Below are 27,636 nucleotides of genomic sequence, written 5' to 3'. Positions count from 1 at the left end.
TTTCTCCTGTGCATTATATATAACAGCTTTGTATACCTTTCTATACTTTTAAGGCGCTTTTATATATATTCATTGCTACTAGCACAACAGCTCAATGAACATATAATTCAGTTACTAAAAGACTGCCAGTCTTTGTTTACAAAAATCACACACAACATCTAAATTTCTTGACATATCCTGGCATTATGCATCTTTAAGGAGATACTGATATCTGCTAAATCAATACTAACTTAGTTTCTATAAAAAAACTTTTGTACTTCACATAAATGTATAGCCAAGCTCTAAATATTTGTAATATCGCGAATTTTGTAGACTTCTGAAGATGAAAGATTATTCTGCTGAGTCTGGCAAAGCGCTATAAAAATATGCTTGCAACTGATAACTGAATTTTATCCTGAAAAATACTTACTTATATATTAGAGATATTACCGATGTGTCCTAACGTTTGTTGGAGTAACACTTTGAAGTAAATAGGTCAACAGCTTTTATAAATTTTTGATAGTTAAGTCTCCCTTTTATATATTACAATTTATTTATATATTACATATATTAAAATATGTATATAAAACAGTTGTATATATGAAAGAAATATTACATTTATATTTTGCAGACTTAAGATTTTGACAAAACAAACATTAAATTCGAGGATAAAGTTCACATTTTTACATTATTGTACAGTGCCACATACATATGTGGCACTCCAGCAGGTATAGAAACATGAACACAGTCCAATCCAATGTCTTTTTAAAATGTCAAAGCAGCTGTGAAGAACATTTAAATACTCAAGTCTGTGAAAACATAAATATTTATATTTTTATTATGTAGACATAAATATTCACTTGTACCTGCATATAAAATCTCCAAAAGTTCTTCAATGATTGTCTTGAAATTTTGACATGACATTATATTCGAAAATGCACACACACACACACATATATATATATATATATATATATATATATATATATATATATATACATATATATATATATATATATAGAGAGAGAGAGAGAGAGAGAGAGAGAGAGAGAGAGAGAGAGAGAGAGAGAAACATGGCCACAATTTGAAAACAATCATTGAAGAACTTTTGGAGGTTTTAGATTCTGGCACAAACGAATATCCACATAAACAAAACTATATATATATATATATATATATATATATATATATATATATATTCACCATTTTTCACCATCTGCTTTGAAATTTTGACACAGAGTTTAATTTTTATACACATTATGAAGAAGTTTATGTACTGCAGTAAGTATATGTAACATTATGACACCAAACCATGCCCGACGTGTAACGCAATGTATTTTACCCTCATCCTTGTCATGAGGGAGATACTCATTAGATTATACTGCACATCCTGGAAACAATAACTGCGATTAAAATTCATGATTATTCAAAAGAACAAATAGAAACAAAAAAATGGAGATTTAGTTTTATCACTATGAAGAATGATTTGCAGTGAATTTATTTAACTAAAATTTATCAAAGTATTCTAGTGTTGTTAGAGACTATGGGATTTGCTCTGTTGGTGAGATTAATGGTACAAAGCAAAATAAACTGTTTTGGTATCCACGTGGAGTTCTTCACAAAACTATGCTTTCTGGATAGAGAAGTTTCCACGCATGCTAATGAAGTGCTGTTATCAGCTGCGTCAGCTTGCACAGCAGCGGAGAGAGTTGTTAATGTAGGGGAGAGTACACGCCACAAGGGCGCAGACAGGTGTTTTCAGAGCAAACACTGATCTTCCAGGGAAACGTCGTACAACCGCGTTTGTTCAGCGTGAGCCGTGTTTTCCTAAGCAAAATAAAGAGTCCCCAACAAGTTGTTAACTTGAATTATTACTATATTGTCTGCAGCAGAATCGGTGTGCGGCTTGACCGTAGCTACCTAAATTAATTCTCGTTATTCCTCTTACAAGTGTTATGTGGACCGTTCCATCCTGCATAAAAACACAGTGAAACCCTTTATTCTGCTGTGCTTTGCTCGACGAACTAAAAAAAAGAAAAATCCGGGTGAAACGATTCAGATGGAATATTTTCACATCTATCCGAATTCCGGCTTCAGGTTTTGGCACTGAACCAAAATAACATTGCACTTCATTTATGCTCTGCATACGCGCTCTTAAAATATTTCATATTATTACCTTCTGAACAGTGTGTTTTTCTCTCTGTAAGTGAATCACCCAGTGGAAATTTTCTAAAATCTCGCGTACGGCACGAAATTATAGTGACAAGAAAATGCGGGTGTTATTTCACAGTCAACGCCTTCATGAGCCGAATGTACGTAGGCTGCTATACACTTCATGATACGAGTGTACGTAGAGTGCTATACTTCTCATTTGAGTATAAAATGTATTGAAGGGGGTAATTCAATTGAATCGTTGAGTTGGAAAAGGGGTTATGTCCCAGAAAGTAAATTTTTCAGTAGACACAAAAAATTTGTGTTACTGAACAATGGGTTTAATCATCGTGTCGTGAAGATGCTATGTAGGTAAAACAATATACACCATTACCACATACTTTAGCCATCGAGTGTGGTCAGTAATCCAGTATGAAAGAACTGTAGGTGACCCTTTTTAGAGCTTGATGATGTTGAAGAGGCAACTAGCGTTATGTTTGGAGCGGAAGGATTGTGATATGCAACTTTATATTATTCATATTCATATTAGCAGTAACAGAGTGTGTTACGAGCATAAAGGTTTATTCACAATGTTATACAATGTTTTCTGTTCGTCAAGTATACACTACAGATCATTTCTACATCGTCTAGTTTCTTACTTTTTATTGGAACACTGTTTGGTTGTTTCTTTAGAAAACCAGTCTTACATCATCCTTTGAACAGTGGAAACTGGAAGGCAGTGAGTCTAGGAACGAATGGCTCGGCTTCAATAATTCTAGGAGAATTGCTACAGAAAATGAAGAGGCCGTACACAGACATCTGAAACTTCATTTTTGTTTAGCTACCATAAAAGCACTCTTAGGTAGCATCGCTTTTGTAGCAGTCAGGCCACCAGGTCTTGAAGTTCAGAGTATCTTCTGTCTCCGTGTTCATGAAGCTAAACGACGGTCGCATTAAAGTTGTTTTTTATTTGGACTTCTGTGGAGTCATCTCTGGACATGGCTGCTTCTCTAACTCAACATCCATCTAACGAGTATGCATGCTGATGTGATATGAGACCTTGATACGCCAAACACTGCGAACAATTACAAAGCTCAGTTATATCCGGTAATGTAACCTGAAAAAATTGTACATGGCCCCTTTTCACCGATTCCATTATGTCATCCATGATAAACGCTTTATGTAATGTTCACATTTTAAGCATGAAATGTACGATTACTGTGTACCTCCCCTCCTTGTCAGTCCAACGTAAGATTTGCAAGGTTAAGCGTTTCACAATATTCTCAGATTCCACCATTAAAATCACTCTTTGGATGTTTGTGTTGAGGTTTACACAAAATACATGAGATATGTTTCTTCGTGTGTATCCCATCTGAAAGTCTGTTTTAGTATTCTGCGAGTCAGTCCGTCCTATAATATTTCACATTCCGTTGGCTTTTATCAGATTAATTTCCATATTAGGCCAACCACATATGCATCCCACAAATTTCGGCAGTACTGCGACTAATGTGACCATCATGGGCTAGCGGGTAGGGTAGCCTCGTTGTCCCAGATTCGAACCCCAATGTGGGTGCGGATTTTTTCTACTTCCCTGCCTTCCACGACTGTCCAGGTCCACTCAGCGTGCTATCAAATCAATACTGGGGATCCTTCCGAGGGATAAAAGACGGCCGGGCAATTGGTTCGCCACCCTCCCCTTCCTAGTGCTGGAGCGAAGAAAGGCTGCACTCCACCTACAATCAGACCAGTAGACCTTTTACGTGCGCTGGCCCCACAGACTTTACCTTTTTACCGTTACCTTTACTACAGTTAATATCTGATAATCCATTAAGATGCACTGCAAATAAAATCCGGAACATCATACTTTTCCGAGGCAGCTCTGATCCATTCGCTACTTACAGAGCAAAATGCCGGACAACCTGTTAACAACATCTTGTTCCACTCGAAGAACTGGCTACATATTCTGAGCAAATGTAAATGTTTTTAAACAGATCTTTATGGCGAGCAACTTTTTAAGAAAAGGTATTTTGTGGAAAAATGAGATGCTTAAATTCTTAGAAACTCAAACTGAAGAAAGTGGAAGAAACATTCAGCCGTCAGTTCTTGATAAGAAGGCAAGATACGGAAGCTAAGATCTGCTATTAAGTCATAGCTTCCATATTTTCGGCAAGGCTCATTTAATTGTTGTTGTATTTTCCGGTAGCGAAAGGAGTTCAAAAAAATGTTTCAAATGGCACTATGGGACTTAAACATCTGAGGTCATCAGTCCCCTACAACTTAGAACTACTTAAACCTAACTAACCTAAGGACATCACATACATCCATGCCGAGGCAAAATTTTAACCTGCGACCGTAGCGGTGGCGCGGTTCCAGACTGAAGCGCCTAGAACCGCTCGGCCACAACGGCCGGCCGAAAGGAGTTAATAAAACCTAATAACAGTGAACATTGTAGTGAGTAACGTTTCTCAAGCGTTACCGCGTTACATGTTGCAGGTGACAGAATGTTTCTGTTCTATACTATGATAATCCAGTTTCAAAGATTAACCTCTGGCATTTTCAACTGAGCTCCTGCTCCTGCATTGACCGTTGTCACCCACTAACGCCTAGTAATTGTTATGTTAGTTTAATTTCAGCCCAACGTAGTCAGTTTCCTAACGTCTGTCTTTAAAGGGGTCGGCGCCCGTATTATTTCTCTTTTAAATCATAGCGTAAGTTTCTACCTTGCAAGAACAATAGTTTTTCATCATTAGTAATGTTTCTGCTCAAAAATATAATTAAAGCAGTTCACATACAGAACTGAAATAATATGCTCAGTTCACTTGCTAGCTTCATCATTGCATTGTAACAGCAAAATTTCAATTCTACTTTCTGGCTGTTTAATGGGTTTAATATGCAAGTTCCTTTCATTAATTTTGACACTCGTTTATTGCAACGATAGGAACAGGTTCCTCCTGTAAGTACTAATGAAGCGTCATTAACAAAGGAAAATTATTAAAGTTTGCAGAAACACTGTGTTATTCTACAGACTGCCTTTACGAAGCGGAAAGTTTGATACACTTCTAAATGCCTGAAATGACACAATCTTACTTTGACATGGACCAACTGTTGGCGCGGCGCAGTTGCTTGCTGCAACAGTTATCAGGCAAACGCTCTTCTCCCAGGTATGAGCTAATTTTATCCCATTTGGCCACACAGTAATCTTCTTTTACACTACTGGCCATTAAAAGTGCTCTCTACTCCTGAGTCAACATAAGGGGACTTTTGCAAGACAACAACCATGTGCACGAACAGTTCGACGACGTTTGCAGCAGCATAGACTATCAGCTCGGAGTCCATGGCTGCGGTTACCCTTGACGAACCTGGATGCACGAAAGGCAAAACGTCATTTTTTCGGATGAATCCAGGTTCTGTTTACAGCGTCATGATGGTCGCATCCGTGTTTGGCGACATCGCGGTGAACGTACATTGGAAGCGTGTATTCGCCATCACCATACTGGCGCATCGCCCGGCGTCATGGTATGGGTACACGTCTCTGTCACCTCTTGTTCGCATTGACGGCACTTTGAATAGTGGACGTTACATTTCAGATGTGTTACGACCCGTGGCTCTACCCTTCATTCGATCTCTGCGAAAACCTACATTTCAGCAGGATAATGCACCACCGCATGCTGCAGGTCCTGTACGGGCCTTTCTGGATACAGAAAATGTTCGACTGCTGCCTTGGCCAGTACATTCTACAGATCTCTCACCGATTGTAAATGTCTGGTCAATGATGGCCGAGCAACTAGCTCGTCACAATACGCCAGATACTACTCTTGATGAACTGTGGTGTCGTGTTGAAGCTGCATGGTCAGCTGTACCTGTACACGCCATCCAAGCTCTATTTGACTCAATGCCCAGGCGTATCAAGGCCGTTATTACGGCTAGAGGTGGTTGTTCTGGGTACTGATTTCTCAGGATCTATGCACCCAAATTGCGTGAAAATGTAATCACATGTCAGTTCTAGTATAATATATTTGTCCAATGAATACCCATTTACATCTGTATTTCGTCTTGGTGTAGTAATTTTACTGGCCAGTAGTGTAATAATCCTATTAAGACTTCTCCTAGAACTCGCATCGTTCTATGTCTCATAGGACTGCCTGCTTATTATATCCGCAATATACGTTTCGTCACCACACCGTTTATGCATTTACTTTCCTTCACTCATATAGCTACTTCTCGTCCGACCTCACTTACCTCTAACTTACGATACCTCACCCACACACTCGCTTGCCATACATGCTGGTACTATTCAGACATTCTTTGGTTATTATACAATACAAAGATCTGACATTACTAGAGTGACCGCTACAATCTTTACAAAATTGTTTTCAGTGGTTTGCAAGAATATTATTTCATATATTTCAATTAATAATTTACAATAAAATAACAATATACGTACATTTATTTGAAGAATGTAGTAGAAAAAATTCAAAAACAAATAATTTGCTACGTATGAATTAGTCTGTTTGGTGTTACAACAGAACACAATTCTGACAGATGATAAGGATGTGTTTGTTTCGAGGATATTTGCATGGGATGAAGTGGGACTACTAATACTTCCACCATCGTCTCTCATTGAGGATCTGTGGTGGAACTTAGTGTTTGATCATAGATATTTATTTGTCTGTCAACTGTACTCTGCAAACCAACAGTGATATGAGCAAGACAGTGCACCACCCCGTTTCTCCCGTATATTGTGTTACGATGGTATCACGAAATGAAAGTGCACTTACGGTGCTCCAGGATTATCTGATGTCAGTCGTACTGTGTAGGTCTGCGACACCATTCAGAGATGTGAGCTCCCATTGAGCTTCTTGAGCGGTTATGGTCGTGACCATACCGCCAACACTTTAGATGAATTGTTGACTCTATGCCACGAGGCAAGGCTACTATTACGTCGCCAAGAAATGGCGCTACATACTACTAAGAAAGTGTATCTTATGCACTTCCTTATGCATGTACCCTTAAAGCTTAGAGATGTCCGCTGTGGCAGAGCGATTCTAGGCGCTTCAGTCCGCAACCGCGCTGCTGCTCTGGTCGCAGGTTCGAATCCTGCCTCTGGCATATATGTGTGTGATGTCCTTAGGTTAGTTAGGTTTAAGTAGTTCTAAAATGTTCAAATGTGTGTTTAATCTTATGGGACTTAACTGCTAAGGTCATCAATCCCTAATCTTACACACTACGTGACCTAAATTATCCTAAGGACAAACACACGCACCTATGCCCGAGGGAGGACTCGAACTTCCGCCGGGACCAGCCTTACAGTCCACGACTGCAGCGCCCCAGACCGCTCGGCTAATCCCGCGCGACAAGTAGTTCTAAGTCTAGTGCTTAGAGCGATTTGGCCATCTTAAAGCTTAGAGTTCGGCAGTTAAGAGAATCGCCACTTCCTTACTTTTCCTGTAAGACTACGGCTGCCATTTTCTGTTTCCCGAGCGACCTTTATCCATGGGAAAATGAATTTGATACAGATGTTGTCACATGTTCCATCACCTTTCTGCTAATGTGATCGAAAGAATTCTGTACTGCTTTTAAAATAAGTTTTTTGAGTATACGTAAAAATGCCGTATGGTATCTGAATAAATCAATCTCGGTCAGAAAGTAAGATCATCGGACAAAAGATAAGTCACACTTACAGAACGCATTACAAATACCATTTAATACCGAGTAAATACGACCCTGGACATGATAACCGCCTGGTTTCGGTTAGGAAGTGAGTCCACAAGGTTATGGAGTTACGTCGCTTCCAGTTTAACCCACTCATGATTTGATCGTGCAGTTTCGCCAAATTGCGGGGATGCTGTCGTCGGCAACAGCGGGTGAAACGCTGTTGCAAAATATCCTACAGATTTTTTATGGGGTTCAAGACAGATGATCCTGCAGACAAATGCAGATGTAATAGGGTGGCCAAGTGGTCAGGAAACCACTCACATTTTCCTCCAACCAATAATTGTTATTGTCATCTTTATTTGCTGTGTGAGCAAAGAGCTTTGTTAGGTGAACGATTCCAAAGTTCATTGTATGCAGTTCCTGTCGCAATGTTCTATCGCTGACAGCTTGTGATAGACCTCCATTCACTGCCTGTAGCAATTTCTGTGTGGTAGGGAAGAGATTCTAATTCAGAAGGCTGCAAATGTGTCTCTGGTCCCTCCAGTCAGTACCTTTCTCCGACAACAATTCTCTCGTTGCGCTTCGTGGCCACTGTGTTACACCACTGCAGGCTGAAACGTAGAAAGGTCCGCCGCGACATACCAACAAGTCCAGAAACTTAACACCGTACGGCTGCGAGCTCGCCCAAACACGACTGCCCGTTTTTGCCAGCCTGACACGTCATCACATTTAACCATGTCTAAGTACACTGTCCGCCTCAAACATAAAGTCTCACTTATCGCTGCTGCCTTACGCTCCCGTAGAGGCAGTGCACGTGCGGCTGAACACGAGACTCCATGGCTGCACCATCTGTAAACTGATGAATGTCAGATCGTCGATAAATATGGGTGAAATGTAAGAAACGCTCAGAAGGAAAGAACAATACACATGGCTTTAAAAAAATAACAGTCGCATGTTCTTACTGATGGTAAATTGGTCAGTACTAGAAGAAAGTTCCTGTATATGTCCGAAAACCAGTACCTCTTGACATACGGACCGTTTTTTTGTGACGAGTAATGTTTAGCACTCGGTGGTGCTGGCAGTCTTTCTGTTGCAGCATAGTAAATTAACATAATATACTTGTGTAAGCAGTGCAAATCTTCGAGTACTCATGAAGGTGAGGCGTCAGGAGCGCTTCAGTATCAGTATATGGACTGAAATCGTCTGTGGCAGACTTCTAGGGCCATACACTTTACCAAACAGACTGCAAGATGCTTTGTATTACCGATTTTCTGTACTATGAATTAAGGGCGTTATTGGAGAACGTTACCTTTGCGCAAAGATAACGATTATGGTTTATGCACGACGGGGCATCACCCCATTTCCACAGTGCCTCACAGGAACGTTACAGGAGCAATCGGTTGGTTGATAAGGTCCCGTAGCATCGGCTGGATTTCTGGCTAAGGGAGCATTTAAATGTATTGGTGTACGATGCCCAACACATCGACAATGTGCAGATGTTGTGCAGCCTCTGTACACTGCACGTGACGCAATTCGAATGGAGGCAGGTGTACTTGAAAGAGTGCGTGATTCAATGCAAGTAAGGTGTGAAAGATGAGTAAGGATGTTTGGTAATCGCTTGCAGTACTGCCTAAGGTGTCTACTTCTACGTAGAACAGGGAGGTGACAACACTGATAGGTCCATATCGTAACAGGTATTTATTTCCAGAGATATTAGAATGGAAGCTATTCTCGTAGTTTTGACCAGGATTACCTGTTCAGGAATGTGTGTCTCTTCTTTTTAAACATTTCCTTTGAGCTAGTCAACAGTCCCTTATTTAATGGGACGAGTGTGCCATTAACGGCCCTGACACCTAATCATTGACAACCACAGAAATTGCTGCTCGCGAATGATATGTTACTGGTCTCTCCAAAAACTTACGTCGCCAAGGAACTGTACTGCCAAATCAAACGGTTTAGACGTGTCACCTGTGGGAAGGATGGCAAATATTTGTAATTATCGGGCAAATAAATTGCAGTCTGACGTCTGTTAGTCAGCACTCGTAGTTACTCAACATATTATTCAGGGTTATTGGTGGCCGAGACAGATGCCGTCACCTCACGTTTCGCCAGTGATTGCAGCCGTTACAGTCTTCAGTCAGCCGTCTTGGGTTGCACAACAGAAAACGCAGTTACGAATTTGGACTTCCATTTTATTAATTTGCTAAATCATATAACTTAAATCGAGCTACTTGTCGCGAAAATCGTCGGAAGCGATCAATCAAGAACAGCAGAGTTTGAATATCGTTCGTTGTCAGCATACTGATGGCGTACTTTGGGAGATGTTGGAATTCCTCACGTTGTCGAACTCGGACCGTATAACATCCTGCCGACTAATTTAATGCTGGTGTGGTCGGCCTGATGATTTCTCATTATTGACAAACGTTATTTACATAAGTTAACGAAATTTGTTTCATAACTTTGCGCATCTTATTCAAAGCATAAATTGATAGCAAAAGCAACGAAATGTTTTTTTATGAAGTGCAATGCTTAACACTCTGTATAGCGCAACCAGGAAATGCTGCCCACTGCTTAATGTTGTCAGATCTTTGGAAAGACAAACAGATGTGTTGCTTTATTTTCACCAGTAAACTGCGTGATGGATTCAGTAAACGTAAGTGAAACCCAGCGAAATGTGTGGCATTGGGCACGAGATTACTATCTAGAAGGAACAGCGTTCAAAACCACATCCAGCTATCAAATGTGTGTGAAATCTTATGGGACTTAATTGCTAAGGTCATCAGTCCCTCAGTTTACTCACTACTTAACCTAAATTATCCTAAGGATAAACACACATTCATCCATGCCCGAGGGAGGACTCGAACCTCCGCCAGGACCAGCCGCACAGTGCATGACTGCAGCGCCTCAGACCGTTCGGCTAATCCCGCGGGGCATCCAGCTATCCAGATTTCAGTGTTTCTTTATGTTCCGAAATCGGTTACTGCTAATATTAGAGCGATGGCTTTGAACTTAATCTCCTTCCTTTTTTCTTAATGGATGTTATGACATTCGCCGAAGGCTCAAAATTACTCGTTGTATGATTGCAAATTTATGGTACACTGACATTTGGGTAGGATCTCAAAGCTGACTTTAACGTGGCGGCATGCGAAATCACGGAGTCAAGAAAAATAATCTGAACTTACGTGAGTGTCAGTTTTTGCATGACGTGCCTCACGTGTAGAAAGCACTTACTGTTACGCGGTTTATGTGTGAATGAGATCGAGTTTCATTAACCAATTTACGACTGTTGTGGACGGTCAACATGAGCTCACCGGACAAAAAAAATAGTTAACATATTGCCCAGTGGTTAGCACACTGGACTCGCATTCGGAAGGACGACGGTTCAATCCCGCGTCCGGCCATCCCGATTTAGGTTTTCCGTGATTTCCCTAAATCACTACAGGCAAATGCCAGGATGGTTCTTTGAAAGGGCACGGCCGACTTCCTCCCCCATCCTTCCCATATCTGATGAGATCGATGACCTCGCTGTTTGGTCTCTTTCCCAAATCAACCCAACCCAACCCAGATGAAGAGTTAAGCGTTGACAGATCGCGCAGCGATCGAATCATGTGCTCAACTGCGCTTGCTCTGACTCCAAGGATGCTTAGTGGCGATCAGTGAGGCATTTATGTTTCAAGCGAACATTGCACGTTAACATTCGTAGAAGGTAAGGATTTGACAGAGGTGCAAAAATGGGTCAATCGTGTTTGGCCGTGTCCATGGCTATAAGGTGTGTGAAGTTGACATCTTGGATATTCGGGAATCCAGCCGGATGTTCGCGTCGTTCTCGCACGATATTTCAACAGCGTACCTCGCTGTCTTCTTCAGGTGCTACCTGAGACTAGTCCTTGGGTCGATCGAGTCCAGTATTTATGCCTGGGAGGAGCTGGGCGTTCCCTAATCGGTCCGCGCCCAGTCGAGTGTTCCATCTGTGGTCCGCGCCCGCCAGACTCGGCTTCAACGGACCCCTCCAGTCGCGGATGTTCCGACTGCCGTCGGCGCCGGTTTTGGCCGTCCTCAACGGTTGTGGTTGTCATTTGAGGTGTGTCAGGCCCGATCTGAGATGTTAGGTACTCTATCTCATGACTGTTACTACGGTTTCCACTTCTGTTGCGTGCTGGGCGCTCCCTAATCGGTCCGCGCCGCGTCGTGTGTTCCATCTGAGGTCCGCGCCCGCCAGACGCGGCTACATTGTCCCTCTCTGGTGGCCGGTGTTCCCTCCGCCGTCCGCGCCCGGCCTGGCCGTCTTCTGAAGTCGAGTTCATGACCTGGGGTGTGTCAGATCTGGTCTCTAATGTCCAACACCTTGTCTCACAGCTGTTCCCTCGGTCTCCACTTATATTTCCTTCTGAATCCTGGAGTGTCCTGCGTTGAGTTTTCACAAGCTCAAGCGCAGGATTCCAGGCAGTGCTGATTTGGTATCCCGAGTCACGGTTGATTAGATTGTCTGTGACCTTAATCTCAATTGCTTCTTTAATGACACTGTCCCAATATCTTGAGGTCTGTGTCACAATCTTGGTGTCATTGTAATCCATTGAATGACCAAGTTCCAGACAATGCTCTGCTATGGCTGATTTAGTTGCCTGTCTGAGTCTGGTATGTCTCTGGTGTTCTTTACACCTGATGTCCACAGTTCTGGTGGTCTGGCCAATGTATGACATCCCACACTGGCATGGTATGTTGTAAATACCTGGCTTGCGTAGCCCCAGGTCATCTTTTACAGTCCCCAGCATAGCCCCAATTTTTGTGGGTGGGCAAAATATGCTCCTGATGTCATATTTCTGGAGAATCCTGCTGATCTTGGTAGAGATAGGTCCGGCATATGGCAAGTATGCCATCTTCTTTGCCTCTTCTGGTTCTTCTTCTGGATCCTTTGGCCGGTTGGCAGGTTGAAGTGCCTTCTGGATATCTCTAGAGGAGTACCCATTCCTGCTGAACACTGATTGTAAGTGTTCTATTTCTGTGGCCAGACTATCAGGATCTGACAGAGTTTGTGCTCTGTGGACCAGTGTTTTGAGCACTCCATTCTTCTGTGCCGGATGGTGGCAACTGCTGGCTTGAAGGTATAAGTCAGTGTGCGTAGGTTTGCGGTACACACTGTGTCCAAATGTGCCATCTCCCTTTCTCTTCACCAGAACATCCAAGAATGGAAGTATTCCATCCTTCTCCATTTCCATTGTGAACTTAATGTTCGGATGGCAAGAGTTCAGATGTAGCAGGAACTCATCTAACTTCCTTCTACCATGGGGCCAGATGACAAAGGTATCATCCACATACCTAAAAAAGCACTTGGGTTGATATCTGGCTGAAGAGAGTGCTTCCTCTTCAAACCTTTCCATAAATAGGTTGGCCACCACTGGTGATAGAGGGCTACCCATCGCCACCCCTTCTGTTTGTTCATAAAATTGACCCCCATATAGGAAGTACGTCGATGTCAGTACATGCCTGAACAGGTCAAGGAGAGCCCCATCGAACTTCTCTCCAATAAGCTCAAGTGACTCCTTCAGTGGTACACGTGTAAAGAGAGACACCACATCGAAACTAACCATGATGTCTGTGTCTGTGATGTGTTGCTGGCCCAGTCGATGTAGGAAATCCTCTGAGTTCCGGATGTGATGTGCACATTTACCCACATGTGGTGTCAACATCTTCTTCAGGTATTTCGCAGTAGGGTAAGTTGCTGCACCAATATTGCTGACAATAGGTCGCAGTGGAACCCCATCCTTGTGAATCTTGGGGAGTCCATAAAGTCTAGGGGGTGTTGGCGCTTTGGGACGCAGCTTCTTGATGACTTGTTCAGGCAGGCCTGTCTCCTTCAACAGAGCCCTGGTCTTTTTGTCCACTTTCTCTGTAGGGTCGCCGGCTATTGACCTGTATGCAGGATCCTCCAGAAGTTGTTGCACCTTTCTGTCATATTCTGTTTTTTGTAGGATGACTGTGGAGTTCCCCTTGTCTGCAGGCAACACCACAATGCTGTCATCCTCCCGGAGTCGCCTCAGTGCCACCCTTTCATCACCTGAGATGTTGGATTTGGGTGGCTTGGTCTTGGTGAGCGCCCTGCAGGTTTCTCTTCGGATCTCTTCGGCCACACTAGAAGGAAGCGTGATGGCCACTTGCTCAACTGCACTGACAAAGGCTGTGACAGGAACGTTTCTAGGGGTCACTGCGAAATTGAGGCCCTTGCTAAGTACTTTTAAGGTGGTCTCATCGAGCTTCTTGTCAGTTAGATTGACCACTGTGCGTGTGTCCACAGTCTGTTGCACCTTGTTGTTGAGGCGCTCAAACTTGGCTAGCTGGCGTGCCATTGACTTCTTGCTGGTGCATTCTGCTAGAGACCAGGAGGCACCATCAACCTGGTCCCAGTCTTGAGTGGTTAAGGAAGCTGCTATAGTTAGGTGAAGATACAGCAGTTCCCTGGATGTCAAATCCAATCGGTGGCGCAGGTCGCGCACTCTCTCTCTAACCAGAGCGAGACTAGCTCGATGTTTGATCCTGTTTGCCGCTCTCGAGTTAATGTGATGCTTGATCCTGGCGAAAACTGGAACTACTTCACCCTCTCGGCATCTCAGCAGGAAACTGAGAGAACACAGCATCCTCCCTTTCCTTTGTCGAAGCTTGTCCAGCTTCTTGATGTTACGGTACATCTCCTCCCCGTAGAGTCTTCTGATGTAATTCTTCATGCTTTCCCGGCGATCTGTTGACATCTTGGATATTCGGGAATCCAGCCGGATGTTCGCGTCGTTCTCGCACGATCATGACACAAGTGTGAAGTTATGTGTGAAGTTATTAGATTTGTTGGTGTGTTGTAGTGGACTGGTTAACGTGGCTACAAGCAGTTGAGTAACACACGTAGCAACTAAACACGTCACAGCTGTGATCCGAAAGAGAAGAAGACATGTTTCACGACTTATGAATCAAAATCGATTCCAAGCCAGACAGTAATTGTTGCAGGCAGTGAATAAAGGTCCATCACAACATGTTAGTGAGAGAACACGACAACGGCAGCTACATGCGACGAACATAGTTATTGAGTCGGTACGCGTTGCAAGAAGCCATTCCTCGTAGGGACACATAAAGACGACAACAACAAAGTTCAGTGGGCTGGAAGAACATGGTTTACTGAACACTCCCCCTCTCTACTACATCTTAACTGGCCTGAAAAATCACGACTTGAACTCCATTCAAAATTAGTGGAATGTGTTGGAACAGCGGGTAAAGCGCCGAAATCTGCATCCCCGTAGTTTCATGGAATTCCGTGCTCAGATCTACAATGAGTGGCTTAAGTAGATGCGGCGTACCTGCACAACCTTGTGGACTCACTTCGTAACCGAATCCAGGCCGTTATCGAATCCACCAGCGGACTTACACGGTATGACATGCTGCTTGTCATGATTACTCTGGGGGTGATTAATTTTATGTCCAGTGATGCAAGAAGGTTGCGCACTGTAAACGTGTTTTGTCTTTCCATCTAGTTGAAGGCTTTGGTTGCGATGACTGCTGCTATCTAGAACAGGTAAATTGTGAAATATTTTGGTCGAACCATGACTATGAAGGAGAATAAATTTTCTGCCTGATGTTCCAGAAAAAAGCTAGGTTAGTATTTACACTACGTGATCAAAAGTATCCGGACACCTGGCTGAAAATGACTTACAATTTCGTGGCGCCCTTCATCGGTAATGCTGTAATTCAATATGGTGTTGGCCCACATTTAGCCTTGATGACAGCTCCCACTCTCGCAAGCATACGTTCAATCAAGTGCTGGAAGGTTTCTTGGGAAATGGCAATCCAATCTTCACGGAGTGCTGATCTGAGGAGAGGTATCGATGTCGGTCGGAGAAGCCTGGCACATAGTCGGCATTCCAAAACATTCCAAAGGTGTTCTATAAGGTTCAGGAGATAGGACACTGTGCAAGCCAGTCCATCACAGCTATGTTATTGTCGTGCAGCCACTCCTCCACAGGCCATGCAAAATGAACAGGTGCTAGAACGTGTTGAAAGATGCAATCACCAACATTACGACCAACTGTCGGCGGTCTCTGTCAAGTCAGCAGACGAGGTCGGCCTGTACGCTTTTGTGCTGTACGTGTCCCTTCACGTTTCCCCTTCACTATTATATGGGAAACAGTAGACCTAGGGATGTTTAGGAGTGTGAAATTTCGAGTACACACGTATGACACAAGTGACACCAAATCACCAGACCACGTTCGAAGTCCGCGAGTTCCGCTGAGGGCCCCATTCTGCTCTCTCACGATGTCTAATGACTACTGAGGTCGCTGATAAGGAGTACCTGCCAGCAGGGGCAGCACAATGCACGTAATATGAAAAATTTATGTTTTTAGAGGTGTCCAGATACTTTTGATCACATATTTATTTACTGTACAGATCAGCTCCAGTTTGATACAGTCTTTACGAGTGTGGCAGCACTGTTCTGCCAGATGTATAATTTGGAATGCTCTTTCAGTCGTTGATTACAAAAATCAATATAAAAAATCACAAGAGATGACGCTGTTTCGTGCACTGGTGCATTGCAGTTACGACGTAAAGAAGCGTAATTTAATATCCCCATTTATTTCGTTGGTGCACTGAATTCAGTTCTAGTGGGGTTTTTTCTCTGTGTTATTTGCGAGTAGGATTTCATAGCTGCAAGGCTTCTGATAGTTTGACCTTGGACCTACCACTTGCTCCAGTACCAACCTTTTCTGGGATTTCCTATTCCTTTATCTGTGGGCGCACGGTTTCTGTCCTCACTGCTCAGCCCCAGCTATTCTTAGAGGGTACACCGTTCCATCCCTTCACTGCGTTCTTTCCCTAGCCAAGCTGGAAGCTAGCAAGCCTTTAAAATTCACATCACTATGTTGTTCCACTAAAAGAACATGAAAATGTAAGGTTCATTGTTTGTCATTGGACAAGTATGAGAACCTTGATGTTCTTTTTCTTGGTTGAAGAATCATTTTTGTGTGTGCCAGTCTTCACTCCTCTCTAACAACAACAATAATAATAACAATAGGTATAGCAGACTTGACAAAAACGTAGTTGGTAGTTAGAGCTGATATTGAAGTTTGTTAATGTTGCTTCGTGGAATAAAATGAGTTCTTAATGTTCATAATCTTAATGCGATATATTATTTTCTTCAGCAACTGATAAATTACTCTGCATTGTTTTTGTGCAACTTTTAATGTTAAAAACGCTGAAGTGTCCTTAAAGATATAATACGTTTATCGCCTCGATACGTCAACGTTAAGAATATAGTTTTTTAACGTATTACAAGCAAGATACATTTAAAAACGGAGGAAAATATGGGGAAAAATTTCCTGTGGTAGGAGGAAGTACCGTGAGCAATATTCTGTACTACAAATCATATCCAGTGCGATGTTTGCGTGGGGGGTGAGGGAGAGGTGTCCTATTCATTCTTTTTCTAGGCTTCATGGTTTCCGCGTTGCAGGGGGTGGAAAATTCGCAAATTATTGAAAATAGTGTTTTCAAGGTAATAAATTAGCGTTTGTTGTTAAATGAAGTGCATTAGGAACAAATATTAAAAATGTGTGCCACATATAAGTGCAGTAGAACCGTATTAAGGGGTGAAGCGTGTTCTGGGGGGGAGTGAGAGGTTGCAGAGCAGAGTCGGGGTGGAGGGTACACGCGCAAATGAAGTCATTTCACCGGACTGTAGTACACTTTCGTAGATCTGCACGCCAGAGCAGGCGATTCTCCAATCTCTCTATCCCACTACGTCACAAGAAGCAACACACAGTGTTACGCCGTTACTTCCACGTGCACCTTATGAGTCATTGGCTGCATTGCACAAAAGTTGGAGACTACACGATTTTTTCTTCTATTCGACCTTTATTTTGTCTTCATTGAGTGTGCTAATAATTTCATTTTTGCCTTTTGCTACTATTTTACCCAATACTGTTCCTTAAAGCGACAAATTATTGCGGTCTGTCGTAGCAGATAGGGCACTAACCTCACCCTTCCACTAGGAATGCAGCTCTATCGGCTTATTTTTTTAGAATATTTTATCTACCGTAGAAATGAATATTCGCTGCCAGGAATCATGCGTTCGGCGATAGCAGAACGTGTGCACTCGAAGTTGTGGCATTGTTCTGTTCTTTCGCATTATTTGCCTGGAAGTTGAGTCACGACCACAAAACGTGAGGAGCGCAATAGCGGCCCATTGTATACAGTTTGTAGGAAAATGCACTCGTCGTTTCACGGTTATGCCGAGTTTCGTAAACTGATATCTAAATTACGTAAATAATGTGCCTCCAGACAAGACCTCATACATCGTTTCAAGTAGCGCCTGAAAAAATTATAAATAGCAATGAAGCATAAACTTTGGCGCTGTCTGTAATAGTAATCGGTGTATGGCTAGATGAGAATAATTTATGTTTAGCAGATAATAAGGTGAAATACATCTATTGGCCTTTGAAACAAATTTTGTTTGACATCTGCTTTTCAATAAGTAGTAGCAGAGGGGTAACGTACGCCCCTGAAGGCTTCCTAACAGCTCCTGACTCTGTGTATTTCCTATCAGCGTCCACACATGTACTCTGCGAGTAAGGATAAAACTGACTGTTGTCAGTTGATCATTTTACACTTACAACTTTGCGTGGAATTGGATTGTCTGACCAATACGTGACATAAATTCTCATCATTTATGTCCGTAATGTTTTCAATAAAACTGTTTTCGCAAGGCGTCTGTCTCGCAAATGTTCCAGGAGAGCTGAAGAACCGTAGGACACATCATACACTTACTCATGGCTGCTCTGTAGTCGTAATATATTTCCCCAGAAGATTTCCAAGAAATACATTTCTTTTATTCACTGTGAATACGACTGCTTAGGTCATGGCAGTAGCTAAATCGTAGTAAGAAATGAAAATATATTAAGCTATATAGACGACTTCATTCTCAAAAAAATTATTTAAATTACTTACAAAGTTCAAATTTGGTTTACTGTATTATTTGCTCCATTTATCTTGAGATCTGAGATTCATTTTTCCAGATCGAGAGAAATCAGAAGATTTTAGGGTTGGCAGTGTTTTGTGCCCAGTCTTTGTCAAATTGGATACGAAAATATTTTGTATTCTGCTGGTCATTATTGAATTCTACGTTTCTTTCATGAAGATGAGCTACAAATATTTCTGAAAATTTCAAAGCAACGTACATCCAGTTGCAATTTCGATTATATTGCATGTTCAAGCATATTTTAGCCCTAAGTGCCGCTTCCACAGGGCACTGCTAGAGGAAGTCGGGGCTTTCAAGGAAACTGGACAATGACCCACGCTCCTTTTCTTTCTTTCTTTTTTTTAGTAACAACATGATACACAAGTTTAGTAAACCATACGATACATCAATATAGAACTTACAATTTATTCGATCAGTGTCTTGTTATTTATATTAAATACTCATGTACATCAAAATGAAACACATTTGTGATATTTTACCTGTACGCTAATAGTGGTAATACAACAACATTTCGATTACGGTTCCACATGTCTTTCGTTCTTTCGGAGATTTCCTTTATTACAAAACACTTGTAACTGTCATTATAGATTACTGAAGCATTTATAAAGATATCACAAAATATGTAAGGTAAGTGATATTCTTTTGTTTCTGTTAGAATGTTGATGCCGAGACTACTGGAATAACTTCATTGTAAGCTATTTGGTAAATAGCCTATTGGCGGCATGAGGTTTTGGATTTCATATCGTATCTATGTGTTAATGAATTACTGTGACGTTGTTAAAGAGTATGAATGAAATCAAATAACCTGTGAAATTTAATTTAGTAACAGGTATGGAATTACATGGAATCCAGATATCCTTTTTGGAGCCAGGAATCTACAAAGAGACAACTTTACCAATAGCTGTTGTTGACAATCAACATGCGACGTGCAGAAGAAATGTTTATTACAACTTTAATTTCAGTACACAGATTACGAATCGTTTCCTCTAATTTCTTCTCAAGGTATGAGAAAACTGAACGCAAACTCGATCACACTGGAATCTAGTAAGGTTTTGTTGCTGTTATTAACCCAGTTATTCCAGAGTAGAATTTATACAAGTGGTCGTGAAGGCTTCATCTCTCCTCACCGCATCTCTCGTCACACTAGTCAAGGTGTAGGTCGGGGCTTGTCTCCTGCACTCGCGACGTCACAGTCTACAAGTTACAGTGAGCACTTTTAATACCGTAGTACCTGCCTATAGTACCTCTTGGCCACTCTTTACGAGGAAATATTTTACATGCTATTTTGCAGTTCAGTTTCTGTTTCTAGTGTTCTTATTTTTAGTTGTAGATGATGTTCTATGGGCAGTTTCTTCCCATGCTATATGTATATATTAGTACATATATCTATAAATTTTCAAAAGCTTTCATTTAAACTCTGCCCTTACATCACGATGTTTCCCAGATTAAAGGACATTTTGAAACTGGTCCTGGGAAGCATAATCGAAGGATTCAATTGCTAACGGCTACACTTCATCAGCTATACACCAAGCGGAACTGAACTGACCACTAGCTGTTACATTAAAAAGTGGTTTGGCTTTATGTACATGGTGAACCCGAACCTCTGTTGGTAGAAATTTGGTGTACATTGGTTTGCGCGGCCGGCTTCAGGCTCATTATAACCCTTTTGAGTGTACCGCCGGCTGCCGCGTCAGTCTTTGTCGTGAGGAAGGCTGCTGTAGCACAACCAAACCGTCGGCTTGTTGTAAGATATTAGAAGACAGTACATCCAGAAGGGAGTTTACAAAAATTTCGTAGGTTGTTCAGTGATATTTTCTGCGTATTTTGGTACAAGGCACCCGTGGTCTACGATACCTCGATGCAGAGTAATTATGTTTTCCTTAGAAATTCACTCGCTGGCTGCGAATTCCTTGACATCAGTTGTATTAGGCATAGATCTATTACCCAATACTGACATTAAAAATTGTGCGAACCATTATTAAATTGATGTTAAAAATAAAAATACAACGAACCAAAACATATATTTAAAAAAATAAAAATTAAAGTCCAGCATCTGAAGCATTTATACGGGGATATATTTTAACATTGTGACGGAATCAATGTTTTGTTATTGCCTTCAGCACTGATACTGGACAGAAAAGCACAAACAATCGCGGAGACAAATCTCAAATGGTTCAAATGCCTCTGAGCACTATGGGACTTAACTTCTGAGGTTATCAGTCCATTAGAACTTAGAACTACTTAAACCTAACTAACCTAAGGACATCACACACATCCATGCCCGAGGCAGGATTCGAACCAGCGCCCGTAGAAGTAGCGTGGTTCCAGACTGTAGCGCCTAGAACCGCTCGGCCACCGCGGCCGGCAAAAATCTCGTGTTACCACGCACATCAATAAGCGCTACGTTAGAAACATTTTTCGAAGCAGTTTCTATCCTTCCATGTTTTGCCGAAGAACAATCAAGGGAAGAATAAATTATTATAATGAAGCCAAATGTCCTGAAGAAAAAATAATCGTTTGCTTAGGTGAACACACTACATGAAAAGTTACTTGTGTATCGGAATTATCATCACGTGCGACGCTGATCATTGGCCACATACCAGGTGATCCTGCCTAACACCTTTGATTTGCGACTTAAGCTGACAAAACAGTTTCCAGTAAATCATACACTGCGAAAGGGTGAATGTACAGCTGTGTAGTTAATAATCACAGCTGTTACTTTTGTTGAGATACAGCAACACTAACGATACATTTGAATGTCAAATGTGCTGCATTTAACGAAATTTAAAAGCGTTTGCCGCCAGTACAATTCTTGACAACACTTGCGATGTAACTTTACGCAAAAACCGACTGGACATGATCAGAGAAATTTTACTTGATGCTAAGGTCTGATGATGACCCGATCGAATCAGAACATAATACAGTCTTAAAGTGACAAAGAAAATTCTTATAGCATCATTAACGGCAGATTTTCTCCATACAAGGTAATATGTCAGTTGACAATGTTCCATTAATAAGAATCTAACTATATCTGTATTTTGAGACAGATAGAACTTTTGTGTCTAATTAATATAACGGGATACTTGTATCTTCACACACTAACTTTTGTTAAAATCATTTGTTCGATATTTCTGAGAATGCAGAATATTTCATGAATATCTACATTAAATAGTATTCCGTATATACGAATAACTCACCTATTAGTTGATGGAACAGATACGTCAAACACACATGCATTCAGTACTCCCCCGTGTGCTTGCAAGAGCTGAACCTATCTTCACTGACACCTCAACAGCACACGGAAGCTAGAAGCATCTTTGGCTCTGAACTTATACTCTCTGCCGTACTCGTGACACTGACTAACGCGAAGGCACGGCGCGCCCGCTAGCGGCGATAAGGAAAACAAGTTTCTGTAATCATCAGAGAAAGGAAAATACCAACAGAGCGCACGATAGCGGGGAATAGCCGTAACTGCCGTTAATGTCAAATGGAGCGTCGCATCAGCTGTGATACCACAGGGGTCATGGGTCCCAGACGAGTCGACCTGATACCACTGAGGTCGAGCCCACGATGAAGACACTGGGAAACACTGCTTTGTGGTTACGCTCCTCTGAATTTGTAGGAGTTACGTTGCGAGTCTGTGGTTTCGTGAGGGACAGACCATTGACTAATTCCCAGTTCGAACTTTGACCTCAGTACCCAGCAAAGTGGGTAGGTGGGTAGCAGACTGGACTCGCATTCAGGAGGACAGTGGTTCAAATTCGCGTCCAGCCATCCAGATGTAGGTTTTCCATGATATCCCTAAATCATGCCAACCAATTGCCCTGATGTCTCCTTTGAAAGGGCACGGCCAACTTCCTTCCGCATCCTTCAAACAATTCGGGCATATGATCCATCTCTAATGACCGCGATATCGGTGGGACGTTAGATCTTAAACGTTCTTGCCCCCTTCGAACTCACAAGAACCTTAGCCGTGTGTCAGTTCTCGTCCATAGGAGGACTCAGATGCTGCGTTGTTAAAGCACTGTACTCGCACTGTAGACGATTAGCTGAAATCTGTTACCGCCCATTCGTTAGTCGCTTTATAATCACCAAACGGTAACACCAAGGTACTTGTTCTCCAAATATTATGGCCGGTGCCCTGCCTAATCAGTTTCTCACCCAAGCTTTGGTTTCGTTTTTGAATATGTTAGTATCTACAGGGTACAAAACTCGGCCTTCGCACTCTTTTTTCCTTCGGTGTACACTGCTACAAATTTTTCCATTTTCCAATATCTTCGTTTTTTATCTTCTTAGTCCATTTATTTTTAAGCATTCTATTGTAAGACCATATCTCCTTTGCCAGAAAAGGTGTACTTTGAAAACGACTGCAGACAATGTAAGACGCCAACTACATTGCATCATGGTAACATAGATTCCGAAATCAGGCATTGGATTCTAAGTAGTATCCAGGAGTAGATATAGAGTCAGACGCGTGGAACGTTCCTCGTATTATTGCGTCTCTGTGGCCCCTCTACGTTTGTTACAGTACGATGTGAGTCAGTGATAAGCGTTATCAACGTGTTATAGCTCACTATACAGAAACCGAACCCGGTAGTTTTTGTCGATTCCAGGAATTTCTGGTACATAGTTTGTAAGTTGCTGTTTCGGTCTGATTTAGACCTTCAAGTCCTGCTCTCTGTACCATCGAACTGCTGTCTTATGTAATCATGTCTTGGTCAACTTGTAACGTCCCCATACACCGATCGATTAAACCACTGAACCTTGTGGTTACGTAACTGCGTATCTACAGATTTCGGGAGCAGTCTATTGGTCACGAATACTGCCAAATGAAAATGGGGAAATATCGACAACACTTTTAAGAATGACAAACTGCGACATCGCAGGAAACTTACTCAGTCACTCACTCACTTTCAATACATTTGATATGGAATTACTAACACTTTGAGTGCGAATCTCGCCAATCGACGAGTCAACTAAAATTTCAGTAGACTACCGAGCCCACCATGTGAGTGGAGTATGATTTCTTCCGCTTTTAAATAGGAAATCACGTATATTGAGGGGACCAATAGGTCTTCTAGTTGGCTAGTCTTGGCCACTTATACGGCCGGCTCTCTAAGAAATGTCAAGGTTCACGTGTCCGGCAGGCAAAGCGTTAATGAATTAATGGATTAACGTTGGTGCTGATCTTTCTTAAAATGCACTTGGATAATTTTTAAATAATAATTTCATTCGTCCAATTGGACGACCTTCAGTATTGTACATTTCGATTAGGTAGTTTTGTATCACTCCTACTGATGGAAATATTCCGTGTGGTTACTGGAAATAGCATGTATGAATCGCTCAGCTCAGTCATTTTCACAGACCAATGTTTATACGATAAAACATACTTAAATTATTGTAACAGAAATGGCCTTCAATATAAAGTCTCAGCACGCTTTAATTTTTAGATGTATTTATCGGATAAGAAACGTAATGCTTGCAAACTATTGACACTGCTTTAAAACATCAAACAAAGGACACTCAAATACTAAACATTAAACAATGAACGCACAACAATAAAGACACAAACGCAAATTACTGTCAATTATTAACCTATTTAGTGCCAGAACTTAAAGGAAATAACACAATTGCTTTGAAATAGAATGATATTAGGCTAAAGGCCTTTTACTAATGAATTACAAATCAATTATCAGTTATTTAAAGGTGTAATATCTGATAAAATTCTATTACATTCTGTTACTTATTTATGGTACCGGTTCATGTCAACAGGGATCAAGCAATCAGGATCCAATTCCAGGCAATAATAAAGCACTATTTATAGGGAAATTACTGTTTTCAAAAGAGTTAGTGGGATTTACGATGACAATCGAAAGTCGTAATCTTGTGGTGAGGTTGGTCGACGGCAACAATGGTCGAGAACTGCCCCGCATTTTTAGTTTACAACACCTCGTTAATTCTGTGCATGTCATAAACTGTTGCCCAAATTACCTTCTCTGCTGACTGCAGTCCATGACTGTCACGTTTTAGAAAAACAACATGCTATTAAATCATGCCTCGCAAATGCTTGCGAGCGCCGTTAACAGGCCCACGTCGTGGCTGAAATCCGTGCCTACAGCGCGTGCAACGACCGAATTCTCGCTACGACCAGCGGGCGCAAGAGTGCAAGTCATTGATGCGCACACGTACAGTTCCAGACATTTGTGTATTGTGTGTGTATCGTGTATTGAACTGGGGACCTAGAGACGACGGAGAGGCTTCGTCCCGCCTTAGTCCTCAGTGGTTCACACCCTTACAACAGGCCCCAGTAATAATGGTGCACGAGAACGTGGAAAAAGTGATAGCGCAGGAATCGCCGACATGGTGTAACTGAGGGGGAACGAGCTCGCATTCGCCGATGCAGATGGAAGACCGCCTTTAAAACCACCCACAGGCTGGCTGGCACACCGGGCCTCGAAGCTAATCCGCCGGGCGGATACGTGCCGGCGCGTTGCACCGTCTGGCTAGCCGGGCGCCCATTCCTAACATTTACTATTCCCGTTGCTCTTTCACATCTCAATGACTAAGATGTTTTCAAGAAACTGAATTATTCAGTCAGTGCAAATTCATTTCGCTGATGACCAGTACCATCTTTAATCCATTGAATCATTAACACCTTGCCTGCCAGACACGCAGACCTTAACGTTTCTTAGAATGCCGACCATATAAATGGCCAAGACTAGGCAACACTGAAGACCTATCGAGCCTGTGATTTCGTGTTTAAAAGCGGAAGAAATCCTATCCCAGTCACATGATGGGATCGGTAGTCTACTCAAACCTTGGTGTCCCGTCGATTGACGAGATTCGCAGTCCAGGTGCTAATAATTCCATGTCAGCTATATTGCAAGCGAGCGAGTTGTCACTGTCATAAGCACTGAAACATTTCTATTAAGTGCGATTCATTGAATATACGCAGAAAAAGCTACATTTGACTATGTTGCTTTGCATCAGAGAATAAAAAGTAACTGACATTGTTGTGGCGTTGTATGCCCCTGCGATTCTTTCTCTAGTGGCACCACTTTGTGTCTTCTTTTAAGTAGCGATACATGTCCAACTCTTCGTTGGTGTTTTTCGATGTAGGGTGTTTATGTTTTCGACAACGGCAGGCATCATAGACTACGACGGCGTACGATTGAGCGTTTTCTGCAATGGTACTATAATACTGCTTCCCACATCACAATGATCCCTGCATTGTTTTCAAAAAGAAGTGATATTTAAAACACAAGCCTGCTCAGTCCCAGGCCTGATCCCAAATAATCTTTTCGGATGAAGCGTCAGTTGCCTGTGGGATCATTTCTCCATGAAAACCACCAAAAACTGTTTTTAGTACAATGGGATTCTTCTTAGCAAATTCCATGCATCAGATTTCACCAAAAATACGTAATGCATGAACGCCGTACTAACAGCAATAAGCCAAGCAAGATCTATCATGTTTAGCGCCTTTGGAAAAAACAGAATAAGTGACTTTGCCAAAAACAAAATATGTGACAGGCGCCTTATGTCCACATGGTCTATCTCAAGTGTATTTCACCCATTATTTCCACCTTTCTCTCACGTTTTGACTTGTACACAATAACAAGTCTATAATTTCCTCTCCACGCGTCTTCCACACACAAGTATACGTGTGTAAAGAGATACCGGATTCAAATCTGAATGAGAATATCTGAAAACATCACAGTCACAACCACTTAGTGCGGAGAGCTTGACAGTTCTGCACTGTACAAGTACGTCATTCGTCAACCAGCCGCTCAGTTTGGCGTTAAGTTGGCAGGCGTTCCAAGATAATGCTGACTTCCTGCTTATTACGTAACACATGCTCATTTGGCGCCTCACCACCTCTGCTGGCGTTTCGTTATGCGGCGGCTCTCGGCTCTATCTGTCCCCGGCACGACACACATAAAATTATGAAATGTTTCCTTAAAAAATTAAATGTTCTTCGTTTGTCTGAGAAACTGTGAATCTAGTAGATTACTCGCTGAAAGATTTCGCCAAGGCCGACTTTCAACAGCATACGGTATCTTCCACTGACTTCGTATGAATACTGCAGGACGAGTTTTGTCTATATACTAGAACACGTATCTACTGAGTTTAGTAAGTCACTGTTCAGGTACATTTCGTTGTGTTTACAGAACTTCTCTGTAAGTCGCCAGCTGGTGGCCAGAGCAATACCGCTATGTTTGTATTTGTACGTAGTAATTTCACATTTGACATGCCGATTTTGTACTGATCTTCATGACAGCGAGAAAACGACGTGCAACACCGATGGATAATACATTGCAATATCTCAAAGCACAATGTATGTTATAAATCCATACGTTGTGTTACAAGACAATTTATCATCATAGTAAAAGATTTAAAAGAAATGGGTCTGAGAACTATGGGACTTAACATCTGACGTCATCAGTCCCCTAGAACTTAGAACTACTTAAACCTAACTAACCTGAGGACATCACACACATCCATGCCCGAGGCAGGATACGAACCAGCGACCGTAGCGGTCGCGCTGTTCTAGACTGAAGCACCTAGAACCGCTTGGTCACACCGGCCGGCAAAAGATTTTTCCTATCAATTTCTGTTCGTCTTGTTGCAGATCCTATGATTACAGCGTAACTCTGTAGAAACCGGTCATCCAATAATTTGCTTTCTTAGCGGTTTTGGATTGTGAAGTTGTATTAAGTTATCGTTACGATACACGAGTAACCTATGTAAATGTTTATATAATATAAATTACATGTTCAGTGGAAACTGATGAAAGACACGTCCGTACTGCTGAAAGACGGCGCTGTTTCTGGCAAGATAACTACTAA

General features: G+C 42.0%; 1 protein-coding gene across 2 annotated transcripts in view; it reads right to left on the bottom strand.

The window, feature by feature from the left end:
* LOC126353958 (protein yellow-like) overlaps positions 1–22,263 on the bottom strand; it is a 70,443-nt gene extending 48,180 nt beyond the window's left edge. The window contains exon 1 of one of the 2 annotated variants that reach the window (XM_050003261.1): positions 21,988–22,263. The gene's annotated coding sequence lies outside the window, so the exon portion shown is untranslated. The remainder of the gene's footprint in view (positions 1–21,987) is intronic. The other variant, XM_050003262.1, reaches the window with a different exon arrangement.
* Positions 22,264–27,636: the final 5,373 nt, after the last annotated feature.

Source organism: Schistocerca gregaria, chromosome 3, assembly GCF_023897955.1.
Source record: "Schistocerca gregaria isolate iqSchGreg1 chromosome 3, iqSchGreg1.2, whole genome shotgun sequence".
Taxonomy (NCBI): Eukaryota; Metazoa; Arthropoda; class Insecta; order Orthoptera; family Acrididae; genus Schistocerca; species Schistocerca gregaria.
Note: the sequence above shows the minus strand (reverse complement) of the source record. Positions and strands in the feature narration are given on the sequence as shown.